This window comes from Vulpes vulpes, chromosome 7, assembly GCF_048418805.1.
Source record: "Vulpes vulpes isolate BD-2025 chromosome 7, VulVul3, whole genome shotgun sequence".
Lineage (NCBI taxonomy): Eukaryota > Metazoa > Chordata > Mammalia > Carnivora > Canidae > Vulpes > Vulpes vulpes.
The window spans coordinates 26786287-26804045 of NC_132786.1; the positions used below are offsets into that span (position 1 = coordinate 26786287).

The 17759-nt window shown below is 38.9% G+C and overlaps 1 protein-coding gene across 39 annotated transcripts in view; it reads right to left on the reverse strand.

The window, feature by feature from the left end:
- The window catches only part of CSGALNACT1 (chondroitin sulfate N-acetylgalactosaminyltransferase 1), a 323911-nt gene that overhangs the window by 126156 nt on the left and 179996 nt on the right, over positions 1–17759 (reverse strand). Inside the window, exons 1-2 of one of the 39 annotated variants that reach the window (XM_072763354.1) lie at positions 9662–9728; positions 8241–8356 (exon numbers count right to left, since the gene is read on the reverse strand). The exons of 37 other annotated variants lie outside the window; for them this stretch is intronic. The gene's annotated coding sequence lies outside the window, so the exon portion shown is untranslated. Of the gene's footprint in view, positions 1–8240; positions 8357–9661; positions 9729–17759 lie in introns of those variants that run through there. One more of the 39 variants, XM_072763353.1, reaches the window with a different exon arrangement.

Genomic DNA, 17759 nt, shown 5'->3' on the forward strand with positions numbered 1-17759 from the left:
ATAAATAAAAACTTTAATAAGATGCCACTCTATACTCACCAAAATAATGATTTTTTAATCTGACAACATGTTACATAAATTGGTGTAACTCCTTTAGAAAACTGTTTGACAGTATCTAATAAAGTTGGAAGATATATGTCTCTATGACCATCAATTCCAGTCATCGATATATACTAAGTAGAAATAGAAGTACATATTTATCAGGATACCTGTATAAGAATGTTTCTAGTAGCATTCTTTATAATACTGTAAAACTGGAAACAATTCAAATGTCCATGAATAGTAGACTGGCCAAATAAGTTACCATATATTCATATAATGGAATATGTTGCAGCAATGAAAATGATGTACTACACTACATGTAGTCTCACAAAAATGAAGTTAAACAATAGAAGCCAGCCACAAAGGAATAACTCTATTTAAATGTGATTCTGTATTATGATTCCACTTACATTAAGTTTTAAAAAGTCACTAGGAACCCACACTTAGGAGATGAAACTATAAATAGATCCAAGTAAGTAATAACCTTACATGCAGGACAGTGGTCACTCTGGGGTGAGTGGGGGCACTGGGATCAGGAAGGGATGAAGCAGAGCTTCCGCAGGACTGGCAGTATCCTGTTTCTTGATCTGGACAGTGGTTACAATAGACATTTGCTTTAAATAATTCTTTCATGTGTACATTTACATTGTTATGTACTTCTTTTTACTAGGTTTTATTTCAAAAATTTAATAGTTTAGGAAAACAGAGAATACATAAAGCAGATACTCTGGCTTCTTATCCCACACAGATGAAGTAAATAATGTTAAACAATTTGGTGTGTATCCTTCCAGATGTGCCTGCATGCTTTTCTTAATAACTTAAAAAATTACAAAAAATATAGCTACTGAGAAGGAATCCAAAATGGAATAATGCAATACCAAATCCACTGCAGAAGTGTTACAGTAAGATGTCAATGTATCTCCTTCTCATCTGAGTGAACCCAAATTTCAGCAACACTCCTTGAACTCATAAGCAATTATAGCAAGATCACAGGATACATGATGAATATACAAAAGTCAATCACTTTCCTGTATACAAGCAACAAACAAGTGGAATTTGATATTAAAAACACAATACCACTTGCATTAGCATTCCAACACATGAAATACTTAGGTATAAATCTAACAAACTATGTAAAAGATCTGTGTGAGGAAACCTACAAAACTCTGATGAATGAGTCAGAGAATTAAATAAATGGAGACATGTCACGTTCATGGATAGGAAGACTCAATATTGTCAAGACATCAATTCTTCCAAGTTAACCTCTAGACTTACTGCAATTCCAATAAAATCCCTAGCAAATTATTTTGTGGATATTGACAAACTGATTCTAAAGTTTATAGAGAGAAGCAAAAGACTCAAAATAGCCATAATGATGTTGAAGGAAAAAAACAAAATTCAAGACTTAGTATAAAGCTCAAGGAATTAAGACAGTGTGGTATTGGTGAAAGAATAAACAACTAGATCAATGAAACAGAATGGAAAGCCCAGGAACAGGCTCACATAAATATAGTGAATTGATCTTTAGCAAAGGAGCAGAGGCAACACAATGAAGTAGAGTCTTTTCAACATATGGTGCCAGAATGACTGGTCATTCACATGCATAAGATGAACCTAGACACACCCTTCACAAAAATTAACTCAAAATGGATCACAAACCTAAATGTAAAACACAAAACTATAAAATTCTTAAAAGATAACATCGGAAAAAAACTTGATGGCCTTGGGGTTGGCTATGAGTTTTTATAGATAACACCAAGGGCACAGTCCATAAAAGAAATAATTGATGAGCTGGACTTCCTTAAACTTCTGCTCTGCTAAAGACAATATCAAGAAACTGAGAAGAGAAGCCATCGACTGGGGAAAACATATTTGCAAAAGACACATCTGAAAAACGACTGTGTCCAAATACAAAGAACTTTTAAAACTCAACAAGAAAAGAAAAAACCTGATTAAAAAATGGGCCAAAGACCTTAACAGACGCGTTACCAAAAAAGATACACAGATGGCAAATAAGCATATGAAAAGATTTTCTACATATGTCATCAGAGAAATGCAAATTAAAACAAGATACTACTACACATGTGGAAGAATGGCCATAATCCCAAAGACTGACAACACCAAATGCTGGTGAGGAACAAGAACTCCCATTGAATGCTGCAGAGAAGGCAAAAGGATACAGCCACTTTGGAAGGCAGTTTGACAAGGTTTCTTACAAAATTAAACATACTCTTTCCATAGTAACTGTGCGCCTTGGTATTAACAAAAAGAGTTGAAAACTTATGTCCCCATAAAAGCCTACACATGGATAGATACAAATGTTATATTCATAACTGCCAAAACCAGGAAGCAACCAAGATGTCCTTCAGTAGGGGAATGGATAACAAAGATCCACACAAGTCTGGGAGCAAGGCTCTTGTAGGTGGACCTCTCTTGGATCTGATGGCTTGTCCCTTGGTCTTCAGGCTCTGCCTCTTTAGCTTGCATGCCACCAACCACTCCCAGCTCTCCTCCCTTAGCCATCATAGTTGGGTCACAGTTTTTATTTCCTCTAAGTAATTTAAGAAATATAGTTAGAATTTTATATCGTGCTTCATCACCTTTCGGGAAGGGCCAGAGCGTCAGCTTGGGCCAGCACCCCTTCCTCCACCATTCCTCCCAGGGCAGGTGCTTGAAAGCCAGGTGGGGTGATCCTGTAGTCCTGAGGTGTCTGCTGGTAGCCTCTCAGAGGTCATGGCTCCTGGAATCAGGAGGACCATCTGGGATCCACTCCAAGGAGCTCCATGGCAAGGGCTCCCAGAAGTGCCGGTGGCTGAAGGTGTGAAGGCCCTCTGCCATGATAAGCTCTCCCCACCTAGGTTCCATGGATGTGGCCCTGCTGCTGCCTGTCTTCCTGGCATACCCACTGCCAGCTGGATGTGCGGGGCTGGTGCAGAACTGAGCAACCAGCTTGAGGCAGAGGCTGAGGCTCTGCCTGGTGGGGTCCTGATTCTCCAGACACCCTGCCTCTCCCTTTGTGTGGCCCACACGAGTGGATGAAAACTGGACAGCTTGCCTTTGGATTGAGTTCCCAAATCAATCATCTCACCAGGGTGAAATTTTAATTTAAAAACTTAAAAGAGACTTTTCTAACTTCCTTTAAAAAAAAAAAGGAACGAATAAAGAAAAAAAATACAGTCCCAATTCTAATAATAAATGCCTTTCTGATCTTTGGCAAATCAGTGGTCTCATCTCTGGACAAGAAAATTATATTCCATAGTCGCTAATGTCTCCTCATATTCTAAAACTCTTAGCTTATCACCATCACCAGATGAAAAGCTACTATTTGATTAGCACACATCATGTTTGCTATAAGTGATATTAATAGCTGAGGTATATAGCTATTAAAACATACATACATATAATGCTTAACTATACAGAGCACTCCTGTGAGGTAGGGACCCTGTTCTTAGGCTGACTACTTGGCTCTTTTTCCCTTCTCACCACTCTCTCAGAAATTGGGGGTTTGTTTTATTTTTTTTTAAAGATTTTATTTATTTATTCATGAGAGACAAAGAGAGAGAGACGCAGAGACACAGGCAGAGGGAGAAGCAGGCTCCATGCAGTGGGCCCGATGTGGGACTCGATCCTGGGACCCCAGGATCATGCCCTGGGCTGAAGACAGGTGCTAAACTGCTAAGCCACTCAGGCGTCCCTTGTTTTGTTTTGAATAAGATTTTGTTTATTTGAGAGAGAGAGCACACACATGCATGTGCAAGCATGAGTAGGGGGAGGGACACTGGCAGAGGGAGAAGCAGACTTCCCACCCAGCAGTGAGTCCAACATGGGGCTCAATCCCAAGATCCTGGTATCATAATCTGAGCTGAAGGCAGACACCTAACTGACTGAGCCACCAAGGTACCCCAGAAATTTGTGTTTGGTTTTTTTTTATAATTAGGGATCCAAAGGTCCCTATAGCTAAGCAAGTTATATCAGCAGGACTTCCAGGTGGTTTCTGAACACTCTTGAAAAAAAGAAATATTAATGCAGAAAAAGGAATATATATGATTTAGAAAGTTATTACTGTCAATCGAAATTATATCTTTTATATCATGTGACTTTTATATAGATTTTATTTTTTTAACTTGCAACTCTTGTCTTTAGCTTCCAAAAATAAAAACTATTTTTAGCAAATTCACTACTCAATTATTGATTCAATTCTCAAATTATTAGTGTCATACTTATCCAAGACAAGAAAAATTCTTTCCACACTGACATTTCATTTAGAGACTGAAATGGAATAATGAACAAATTTTAGATCTAATTATCTAAAAATTGTTTTATCAAGGATGAGGACATTGCATACATGTCACCAACATTCTTGTCAAGATATTTTGAAAACAACTCTTTTTTCCATGAGACAATTTACATAAAGGAATTTTCTCATTATTCACCAAACTGGAACATTCTGAACATGATTTGAAATTTTCCAGAGGAAATCAATTTCCAAAGATTTGACAATCTTTGAACTATATGCACAGGTAAAGAGCTCTGTTTCGATGCAACTGTGCCTTTCACATCAAAAAAACCTTAATTTTTATTCCTCAAGGAGCTTCAGAATGAAATTAAATATTTCAATGCCATATTTTAACAATAAAGATAGTATGAAAAAGGAAAATCACAAACTAACCTTTTTCATAAGCACAGGTATAAAAACTCCCACTCAAAACTTTAGCAAACTGAATCCAGTAATACATAAAACATCAAGTTGATTTAATAGGGACAAAGTTGGTTTAACATGCTGAAGTTAGGAACTTAATTTCTCATATTAACAGTCTAAACAGAAAAATCATATAATCATCTCAATAAATATTATAGAAAATATGTTTAATAATATTCAATCTTCATGATTTCAAACCCTGAGGAAAAACCAGGAATAGAAGGTGACTTCTTTCCCTTTATTAGATTATCTACTGCCTTCCCCCCCCATTCTATGGGAAACATCAGAGTAAATGCAGAGAATTTCCCTTTGAAATTAGAGGACAAGGGTGCTCATCTTCAGCATGTCTATTCAACAGGAAACTGGAGACCTAGCCAGCATGATAGGCATAAATAAATAAATGGTATAAGGATTGGAAAGGAAGAAACAAAGCTATCATTATTCACAAATGATGTGATTATGTTTGTAAACTATCCAAAGGTATTCACAGACAAGCTATTAGAATAGAAGAGTTCTCTGACACAGAAAATCAATTAGCTATGTAGAAAAACCAACTGCATTTCTATATAACAGCTAAAAAGGTAATATTTGCAATAGTATAAAAAAATGAAGTGCCTAGCAATAAATCTAACAAAAGATATATAAGACTTCTGAGGATCTGAGGACAAAATTATAAGACTTTATTAAAACATTTAAAAAGAGGGATCCCTGGGTGGCGCAGCGGTTTGGCGCCTGCCTTTGACCCAGGGCGCGATCCTGGAGACCCGGGATCGAATCCCACGTCAGGCTCCCGGTGCATGGAGCCTGCTTCTCCCCCTGCCTATGTCTCTGTCTCTCTTTCTCTCTCTCTCTCTGTATGACTATCATAATAAAATAAAATAAAAAAATAAAAAATAAAAAATAAAAACATTTAAAAAGACTCAGAGAAAGACTCAGTAGTGTAAAGGTATCTGTTGTTTCCACATTAATTCATAGACTCAATGCAATCCCAAATAAAATCCCAAAACTTTATTTGGGGATATGAAACCTGAAACCTGACTAACTTGATTCTAAAACTTTACATGGAAACATAAGGGGCTCAGACAAGTTAATACTCTCAAAGAACAAGAATGCCCTGTCAGATATCAGAACTTAAAAAAAAAAATTAAACCAGTGTGGTATAGGCATAGAATAGATCAACAGAATAGTTAGAATGCTTAGAAACAGACTCACACTCAGAAAGATGTGTGATGCCTCACAGAGGCAGAAACAATAGTCTTTTCAATAAATAAAGCTGGTATGATTGTATATCCATACAGAAGAAATTAGTTTTGATCTTTACCTACTACCACAGACATAAGTTAATTTCAGATGAATTTCAGACCTAAACATGAGACACTAGGTTTAAGGCAGAAAATTATTTCATACAGAAAATATATTAAATTGATTTATTAAATTTAACATAGAAAATACATTAAATATAGACTTTAAAGAATATCCTTATCCCTTGATTTCAAACTACATTACAAAGTGCAGTCAAAACAGTATGGTATTGGCATAAAAAAACAGACACAAAGATCAATGTTACAGAATAGAGAGCTCAGAAATAAACCCACACACATACGGTCAATTAATTTATGACAAAGAAGCCAAGAACACACAATGGGGAAAAGACAGTCTATTCAGCAAACAGTGCTGGGAAAATGGACAGCCACATGTGAAAGAATGAAATTGGACCACTGCCTTACACCACACACAAACATTAACTCAAAATGGATTAAAAACTTGAATATAAGACCTAAAGCCATAAAACTCCTAGAAGAGAACACAGGTGGTAAGCTCCCTGACATAGTTCTTGGCAATGATTTTTTAAATCCAACACTAAAAGCAGTAAAAGCAAAAATAAATTGAAACTATATCATACTAAAAAGCTTCTGCATAGCAAAGAAAACCACAGATGAAATGAAAAGGCAACCTACTGCATGGCAGAAAATACCTGCAAATCATATGTCTGATATGGGGCTAATATTCAAATTATATACATGACTCTTACAACTCAGTAGCAAAAAAACAAAGCAAAACCCCCAAACAATCCAATTCTACAAAGGTCAAAAGACCTGAATAGACATTTGCCAAAAAGAAGACAAAGATAGTTAACAGCACGCGAAAAAGCTCAGGATCGTTAAATATCAGGGAAGTGCAAATCAAAAACACAATAAGATATCACTTCACACCTGTCAGAATGGCTAAAATTTGTAAAAAAAAAAAAAAAAAAAAGAAGAAAGAAAGAAAGAAAGAAAGAAAGAAAGAAAGAAAGAAAGAACAAGTGTTAGCATGTGGAGAAAAGAGAACTCTTGTACACTGTTGGTGGTAATGTAAATTGGTGCAGTCATTATGGAAAACAGTACTGAGGTTCCTCAAAATATTAAAAATAGAACTACCACATGATTCAGCAATTTTATTTGTGGGTATTTATCTGGAAAAAAAAAACAACCAAAAACACTAACTCTAAAAGATATATGGATCCTCATGTTCATGACAGCAATGTTTATAATAACCAAGATATGGAAACAACCTAAGTATTCATAAATAGATGAATGGATGAAGAAACTGTGATATAGAAACATAAAAAAAAAAAAAAAACCAAGCTTACAGTGACAGAGAACAGAATGGTGGCTGCCAGAGGTGGGGGGGGTGGGGGCTGAGAGTAGTGGATTAAAGGGATCAAAAGGCAAAAAGGAAAAAGAAAGAAAATATCTGCATGACCTTGGAATAGCGAAGGATACCTTACATGAGGTACAAAAAACACAAGCCATAAAGGAAACAATTAAAAAATTTGATCATATCAACATTTAAAACTTCTGTTTATGAGGAAATACCATAGCAGTTAGACGAGCCACACAGTGAGAGAAGTTAGCCACGTGTACAACTACCAGAAGCCTAGGATCCAGAATGTACAAGGATCTCAGCAAACAGTTCAAAGGAGGTAGCACAAAACAAACATGGTCTGCTTCACAAAAGAGGAAATCCATATGGCCACGAATATATGAAAAAGTGACCAACCTCAGTTTCTAGTAAACAAAGAAAAAAGCAAAGTAAAACCACAAAGAAATAAGAATACACACCCTTGTTTAGGGGGAAAAAAGTATGACAATACTAAGTGCTGACAAGGACATGGAAAAATTCTGGAACACAGGAGAGGTAAAGAGAAGCGGATCCCATGAGCCCACGGTGCCCCTCTTAGGCTGACAGAACAAGTCATGCCAGCAGCACTGGGAGGCCCCAGTTTCCCAAACTGCTACCGATCAGCACGGGGCCCAGCGCCGCTGGATGGAAGGCGCCATGCACCACACCCTAATGTGGGGCAGAAGAGGCGACGCACCAAGCAAGATGTGCAGTCTGACTCCATTTACCCAGGATTCTAGACCAAACAGGACCAAAGGATAATATTCAGGGAGTGCTCAGATTCCTTTTTAAGGCAAGAAAATTATCATAAAAAACGAAGAGGTTACCAGGTTACCTGTGGGAGGAGGAAGAGACACAATCCCAAAGCGACCGCTTCCGCAGGTGTCTCTTTTTGAATTCTTCATTAACCTATGCATTTGTGGTCTACGAACCTTTTTTTTTTTTGCACACCTGTTGTATTTTATGATAAAAATGACAAAATAAATATGTAAATTTTAGAGCCTGCTTTGGGGACACAGGGGGCAAGTGTTGTGTTGCCGTAAGCAAGCACAGTAAGACTGGAGAACGGAGAGACTCAGACTGCAAACGAGAGCGGAGCGGAGGCTGCCTGCCGCGGGCCCTCCTCAGGCCGCACAGAACCGGCCCCCGGGCAAGCCTGCGCTCCCCCCGCAGCGGCAACAGGGCAGCGGGCATGCTCGGGGAGCACGAACGGGCCTAGACCCCAACCGCCTCGTTAGCAGAAGCCATCACAAGGTCGTGAGCAAAAAGAACACAGCGTGAAGCTCCTTCTGCTTTCAGGGAGCCCATGGTGGAGAAAGGCGCCGCAAGCCCACAGGGCCTCAGGGAGACAGAAACCAGCAGGGCCGCGGGGGCACAGAAGGGAAGGAGGGCCGAGCCCGGGGGCTGCTCCCCCAGCCCCGGGCCCCCTCATTCACATCTCTCACTCCGACCTCGACAGCATCTTTATCCTCCCTCCATCCTCCACCCAAGGCCTCTGCCCCCCAGTCCCTCCCGCTGCAGCAGGCCATCCTGAGCGCTAGGAGGAGCAAGGCTGTGGCCTCCCCTGAACACTGCTCCTCCTTCAGCCCAGCCAGGACCCCCTGGAGCCTGGCCTCTAACAGGGCTCACTCCATCTGCAGCTCTGGAAAGGTCACTTGCGGTCATCTGAAGTGTTTTCTAATTAGGTTGCCTTGCTCATTTCATACAAATTATTTAAGGTCACACACATACACACACACACAAATATTCTGAATTTCCCTTTTCTATAGAATAGTAATGACTTAGAAGCACAAGAAACACAATCACTGGCAGCATGCAGACGACCAGCACATCACAGACAACCTAGAGTCCCCTGTGCCCCAGCTCTGTGAGAGCCCAGCCTCCACATGGCAGCACCTGGAGTGCCCAGGCCAGTCATCACCAGCCTCTCCCTTAAATCTATCTGCTCTCTGCTGCTCCTATAGACACTGCCCGACCGCAGGTCCTCATTCGTGGGCTCTTCCGTGACCCAGCAGGGACGATGCTCTTTCCACCCCTCACTGCTCCCCTTAATCCATGCTTCAGGGTCCCTAGACCAAGCCTCCCAACACTGCTCAGACCCCTCCACACCTCACACATATTCGCTGACTCCTAGTGGCTCACAGAGACCTAAGCCATCCTGCCCAACACTCTAAGGTCTCCAGTCTGCCTTCTCAGCCTCTTCCCTGGCCACACTGCTCCCCACACCCAGGACTCCTACCCCACGATCCTCCATACCCTCCGGCCCAGCTGCACACCATGGCCACTTCTGAAGTCTGGAAGGTGTGTCTCCGCAGCTCTGCTTACCAAATACCTGCTCCTTCCAATAATACTGCATCTGTTGAGAACTTCCTGTCCTGCTGTGACCCTTCTGTGCTCTGTGCACCCACAAGGCTACACTTGAACTTCACTTGAAGCATTTATTTCACTTAGCACTTCTGCCAAGCTCTAAATTTTCCTCCCCAAGCTTGGGCCTCCCCATTTCAGAATTTGGAGCTGCCTACCACCCACCTGGTTGCTCAGACCCAAATGCTAGGAGTCCTGTGTGATGCTTGCCTCCTCTCCTGGACTTAGGAAGCCCTCCAGAGCCCCATTAGCACCATTTTCAGAATGCGGCCTCACTCGAGGCTTCTCCCCAGCCCCACTTTGGGGTCAGGCCACCATCTCCTGAGAACCCCCTTCCTTGGTGCCCTTCTCTTCTAATCTCTTTTCCACAAAGGAAGCAGCAAGACCTTTTCAAAACAAAGCCAATCATATTATTCCCTTTGTTAAAGGACTCCCTTGATATTCCATTGATCTGAAGATAAAATTTCTTACCTTTTCAAAAGCCTGAATTATCATGCTGGCTGCAGAGCAGATTAGAATTCCCTTGGGAACAAAATAAAACAAAATAGCAGCAACAAAAGAGACTCCAATTTAATTTGTCTTGGGTGAGATCCAGGTAAATTTTTAAGTTCCTGCAGACACTGCTAACATGAAGCCTGGAGCTAAGAACCAAAGAACCAGGGACTGTCCCTAACTCCTCCTGATCTCATTTCCCTTCCACCCCTTCCCTACTGTGCTTTGCTTTTTTTGTTTCTCAAAGATTTCAAACTCTTTTCTTCTCTTCTCTTTTTTCTTTCTTTCTTTCTTTCTCTTTCTTTCTTTCTCTTTCTTTCTTTCCTTTTCTTTCTTTCCTGGAGGCCTTTGCAAAAAAATTTTCTACTACCCCTTGTATTTCTGCACTCTATCTAGCCCACCTCATAATTCTCACTCCTTCATCACCTATCCGAATTCATCTTAAGTATCAATTTCTTAAAGAAGCCTCCTTGGATCACCCAATCATGAGAAGTCTTTATGTAGCATATCTCACTTTAATTCTCTGCTTGGCACTCACATTCTCCTACATCTCTCTTGTTTATTGTCTATTCTCCTCCCTGGAACATAAACTCCATGAAAGTAAAATCCTTATCTGTGTTGTTCATCCCACATTCCCAAGCTCCTAGAGCAGTGCCTGGCACACAACAGTCATCCAGTAAATATTTTTGGAATGAATGAGTGATAAGCAAGGGAACATATCCAGGTCACCTCCATCTATCATGCTGAGTGGCGCTTTGCATGCAGAAGGACCTCAGTGAGTCCATCCCATTTCAGAAACTGAAAACAATCATTATATCACAAATTTGGCTAAACGTGTAAGGTTATGGTCATCCTTACTGAAAAATATCCTTTCCCTACCCTATACATAGAGAATAAACCTAAAGTCGCTCTAAAGACTAAAACCCAACTTTCAGAAGTTTTAAACTGATAAACATCATACAACAAGATTATCAGTCTATCTGACTCTCCGAATGACTAAATTTTAAATAAAGCATCCCTTCAATCTCCTCTGACATAAACTGTCACTCCTCTAGGTAATGGAGCATGACTGCTTACTTGCCAGAGTATGACTACGACATTCTTCGACATTATGTAAAATTTTCAAATTCAATCTTTTAACCTATATTTATGACATTCATTCATATGATCAGGCTGTCAGAGATATATCTTTTAAACTAAAGGTTCCCTAATAATCAGTTTCAGTGAAAATAAGCAGGAAGGCCAAAGGATAAACGAGAGATACGCAAATATTATTTTCTCTAGCTGCACTTTTTGGATCTTAAAGGTAGAGGCACTTGTATTCACACATTAGAGAAACACAGGCTGGTCCAGTCTTTAAGTGCCCATTTCTAGTTATGGGAGAAAATCATCATGAAAAAAGAACTTCCACTTTTTAATGAACTGACTGATGATCTCCAAAAAGATGCATCTACATCCTGATCCCCAGGATCTGTGAACATTATCTCACATGCCCAAAGAGTGAGTATTACCTTCTGTGGCAAAAGATGTGGTGAAGTTAACCATCTCCAGAGGAAGAGCTTATCATTGATTATCTGGGTGGGCCCTAAATGCCATCCCATGAAGAGAGAGGCAGAGCAGATGCTGACACAGAAGAGAAGAAGACAATGTGATCAGAAGAGGAGGAGGCAGAGACTAACTAGAGTGATATGGGCAAAAGCCAACCAATGCCTGGAACTTCCAGTTGCTACAGGAGGCAGGAAATTGATTCTGCTTGGAGCTTTCTCTAGGATTCTCCTTCAGAGAGAGCACAGCCCTGCTGACAACTTGATTTTAAACTTCTGGCCTCCAGAACTGTGAGAGAATACTTTTCTACAGTTTGAAGTCTCCTAGTCTGTGGTCATTTGTTACAAAGCCACAGGAACCTAATATACACTTAACTGATCATTAATATGTGCTAGACATTATGAGAGAGCATGGCATGACACATTTGACCTCTATGGAAAACAAGTTTTTGTTTCAAGGAAATACATTTCTTTAACATTTACATTTTAAACAAATATAATTAAAATATACTCAATTTCCATTTTGCAAGACATATCTACATCACAGTGTTCTATTCTCCTTAGGATTTAAAGCTATTCAACTTGATGCTTCTGTAAGGTAGTTTCCCATCTGAAAATGCAAGACGAAAATTCTTACAAGGATTCTTGTAGGAATAATGTGGAAAGGGATGATAAAAGACTACTACTCAAAGATCCATAGAGCAAAAATAGCCCTTTGGAGAATAGTTACTGCCAACCTTCCTTCTAAGAAAGGGAACACAAAGGCTTGCAAGGGTAAGGCCCTTGGCATGAGAACCAGTCAGACTTCAGGTCCATTCTGGCTCAAAGCCTTTTGCACAGCAATGCTGCCCACAAAAGGGTGAGAATGATATTTTCAATTCACCCATACTCTGTTCTTCTTGGTACAGGGGTGAGTTTTCTCTAATGACATGCAAACATTCGGTCACCTTTACAGCTATTGTGAAATATGAGGCTGGACTACAGATTGTTTCAACTGAAAAGACTCAAGCCGAGGCTTGATACAGGCAGAAAATCACAAACAAAAACCCAAAATGTGATGATAAGGAGCCAGTACTCCCTTCCTCAGAACCAGACTTCCACCAAGGCACAGAGTAAAAGGATCTGCCTGGAACCCATTCCAGGTAATATCAAACAATCTAAAAGATCATGCCTTAATGAGCATGGGTCAGTACTGCCATCTTCCATTAAAGAGACTGTGTGACGAAGAGAAAGGGTGTGATAAAATTCATCATCAACCAGATACAAGCTTTTAACAATCGGAATAGAAGGCAACTAACTTCCTTAAACTGGTATTTATCAAATTCCTACCACAGGCATCATATTTCCCTGTGAAATGTTAAAAGTGTTCCTTTTGGGATCAGGAATAAGCAAAGGATACCCACAACCATTCCCTTCAACATTGTACTCAAGATCCAAGCTTTACAGCAGGACCAAAAAAAAAAAAAAAAGGAAAATATAAGAAATAGCAAAGAAGAAATAAAATTGTCATCATTTACTGATGTGTGATTCTATCTGTAAAAAGGCCAGAAGAAAACACAGATAAAATATTACAATAAACAGAGTTTAACAAGGTTACTAGATACAAAATTCAATATGGAAAAATCAATTGTATTTCAATATACCAGCACAAAAGAGTTAGAAAATTAAATATTAAAAAAATGCCATTGACAATATCATCTAAAATACAAAAGTATCTCAAAATGGATTTAACAAAAGACCAAAACCTGTAACTAGAAAATTATACAACATGACTGAGTTTTCTAAAAATTACTTAGGTATAAGGATAGTCTCAACAAATGAAAGAAAAACTGAATACATTTATCACTATATTTTCTTGTCCAAACAATGCTCTTTGGGTTTGGGGGGGTTTGGTTTTTGGTTTTTTGAGAGAGAGGGAGAGCATGCACATGAGCAAAGGGTGGGGTGAGGAGGACAGTGGGAGACAGAGAATCTTATGCAGGCTCTGCGGGGCTCAATCTCACAAACATGAGATCACAACCTGAGCTGAAATCAAGAGTGGGATGCTTAACTAACTGAGCCACCCAGAAACCCCCAAACAATACTTTTTGAAACCTAGAGCTATTTTGATATGTCATATAAGAATTCTGATCAGGGAGGTACAATGTAAGTTCTGGTGATAGACTAGATTCCTGTCATTATCCCATGCCTTAACCAAACATTGAAGAAACATTTGAGTTCCCACACTAAGTATTATAGTAACTGTGAAAAACAAAAAGACATTAAGTCCTATAATGTTATAATGAATATAAAGAAAAGTTGTTAGAATATAAGATCTAAAGTGGCATTTTATGGATATTTATAAAACTTCAACACATCTGAGATTTTACTTGCCCAACCATTTAGAATAAGTGGTCAAAACCAATGGATATAAACTGGGGTCAATTCATCCTTGCATGGGAATTATTTAGAATTTTTGCCTTATTTTTCAGTCATTCCCTTGTTCGAGCTACCTTTAAATGTAGATGGAATGGACAGCTTCCCTTAATGTGAAATTTATAAAGTATACTTCTCAAAATTTTCCATTAGCCTCAAAACATCAAAAGTCCAAGCATCAATGGTTAGCTCCTTTGAGCTAAGACACTATGTCACCTGGAATCCATTTTCAAAAGGAAAACACTTCTTAGAGGAGGTAACAGAAATGAACCACGATCCAATCTTAACACCAAACTTAATTTACCTGACTCATAAGCAAGATTTTGGTGAATCAATTCTGACAATATAGAGGAGAAAGGCAGTGCTTTTAGAGAGACAGATTCAGAGGACATAGCACTACCATTAGCCAGCTGGGTTGGCACAGGGAGGTTATCCGGGAAAATACAAAGCTAATGACACTGCAGTGCTACAGGAAAAGTGAAAACACACTAGAAAAAGCAAATGCATCTGAAAATCTGGCTGAGGACACCGTTCTGCTATCAAGACGTTTTGAAGAGACTATTGATTATGGCACTTTATCATAGTCTGACTTGCACTGCTGATGGCCTGTTCTCTATAGTACCCTAGTGGTATATAGTAAATCCAGAAACGCAGAGGTTGTATTTAATTCTGTTACAGACCCCATAGCACAACAAATTGGCACTTTGAACCCAGTGGGCACTCAGTAATATCACTTGAATTAAAAATTAATTGAAAAACAAGTAACTGAGTTCTGGAAGATATAAAAATTATATTTTTAAATTAGAGCTAGCATTTTTTTTATGTTAAGTTGGTTGCTGACAATGCCAAGCATTGGCAAAGATGTGAAGCAACTGGGTAACTTCCATACACTGCTGGTGGGAGTCTAAATTGACACAGCCCATTTGGAAAACTGTTGATTAGTGTATTCTAAAGACAAATACAGGCCTACTCTATGACCCAGTAATCCAAAAACAGATATCCACTACATAACATATACAAAGATATTTACTCATAGAGAAGCTTTATGCGTGATAGCCCCAAATTGGAAAACACAGTAAAATTGATAAATAAACTGTAGTACAGTCATACAATAGAATACTATACAATAACAAAAAAAGAACCAATCACTGCTACATGCAGCAACATATAATTGACCTCACAGACACACCTTATAATGCCATTTATGTGAAGTTCAAAAATAGGCAAAACTAATCCAAGAGGTTGGAGTAGACTAGATGTCAGAATACTGGTTATTTGGGAGGGAAGAGGTATTAACTGTGAAAGACAGGGTAGACAGGGAGCCTTCTGGGGGGCCAGATGTGTTCTAACTCTTGATCTGGGTAGTGATTACATGGATATATTCACATGTAAAACTTCACTGAGCTGTACACTTAAGAGACCTGTATACTTTATATAATGTGTTTATATAAATTATACCTTATTTAAAAGGTAAACAAGAAAGAAAATGCTGGCTGTTTTCCAATACTTAATATTTGTTTTAATCATTTTAATTAAGGGAAGCCAATTTTCTTTAAACATATTGTTGCTGTTGGCTATAATTTGAATGTCTGAATACTTGAAAAAACACTGGCCAATCATATAAGGAACAGTACTCTCTCCTCTATACAGATATATGAGCTGTTCTAACTGTCTCAACAGTTTGATCCTCATTAACATCTAAAGGGAGCCCTAATCAAAATCTAGACATAAACAGAGAGCAAGAGGTAATGAGGACAGGCACAGAAATGAGTAGTACTTCCAACTTCATGACTGAAGGACCTCCACAGGGTTTAAGGCAGTAACCCACACTACCCCTGAGGGCTCCAATGATTTAATAAGACATGTACAGAGATGTCTCTGATTCTTGAAGCCCTGCATTGATGTACGTAAGACACCCTCCATCTTATATGAGCCAGTCTCTAACTAAAAGTCTGTTATTCAGGGAATCACAAAAGTCTAAAGTGAGAAGCACTTGAGAATTATTAGTGACATAAGTCAGGTGTCTGTGTACACAGGGGAAATACAAAAGGCTACTGAGAGCAGTCAGAAATCACAACCAGGGGAAGTCACTGTCAGCTGCCATCTTTCTTCACTGACTCATATGGCTAATGTGGCACTACTACGAGGACTGAACACTAGGAATGTTCTCATTTTGTAGAAGTAGTTGGGCTTCTTACCAAACTGTGCTTCCAACTATTGTTTAACCCTTCTCTTTCCCAGATATAAAATATTTCCAATGTTCCAGTAAATTTTAATACTGGCCCTGGAAGTATAATTCAATATATATGCAAAAATATAATAAACATATTTTAAGTTAATGATTAAAACAGGAAGGTTTTTTTAAGTAACTCCAGATGAAAATTACCACTATTTGAAAAAAATCTACTGAAAAGCCACAGAGAAAGGCATTACCTTCAGCTTTCACAGCCAAAGTCCATGGAAAATGGCTTCAGCTATTTCAGCCACTGACTTTTTATAGAGTGCTTTAAAGCAAACCTACAGTCCATCAGCAAAACAGGAATAAAAATCTTTGCTCTTTTTGCTACCAGATAACGGCAGCCTGAAAAGCTAATTTATGATATATCTGAATATCTTGGATGAAAATATTCTAAGTTTTCTGTGGGGCCTGGATACACTGGATTCATTTCAACATATTTAGATTAAAACTGCATGCCTCATTTTCACCAACAAACAAGCCATTACATTATTTTTTCCTTTTAGTCAACTTCCCACATGAATAGGAACACAGTTATGTCACATTGTAATTTGTATTTTAAATGGCAGATAAAATCATCCACCATCAAGTGTTTTCTTCATATTGAAATAGTAAAATCTTCCTGTCAACTGGAAAACAGCAGCAACAAAAATATAAACGCTTCCCCTTAAAATAATAATCATATTTTCACATGCTTTTTTTAATTTTAGGACTCCATCGCCCACCCTCATTGAATTGTAGAGCCGCTTCCTAGAAGACCTAAATGTTTATCCATCTATAAAATTTCATCTTTCCTGATGAAAGAGATAAAAACTTTAAAATTCATGCCACTAATTTTCTCCTTTCTTGTTATTCTTCATAGATATGATACAGTGAAAGAAGAGTAGCATTTTAGACTTACCACTAATTCTAAAAGAAAAATCACAGTAATCTTCAGAACAGGTTAACACAGGAAGTCAAGAAAGAAAAAAAAAAAGCAAAAAGGTTCAAGAGTCCCCTCTGGCAAATGGCTTTACTGATAATTAAGGCTCAAACATCATATGGACAAGGGCTTCTTTGGCCACCAAAAGAATCACTTTATTTTTTTTTTAAGATTTTATTTATTTATTCATAAAAGACAGAGAGAGAGAGAGAGAGAGAGAGAGAGAGAGAAAGAGAGAGAGAAGAGAAGCAGAGAACACAGGCAGAGGCAGAGGCAGAAGCAGGCTTCATGCCCAGAGCCCAATGCGGGATTTGATCCCGGGTCTCCAGGATCAGGCCCTAGCCTGAAGGCGGCACTAAACCGCTGAGCCACTTGGGCTGC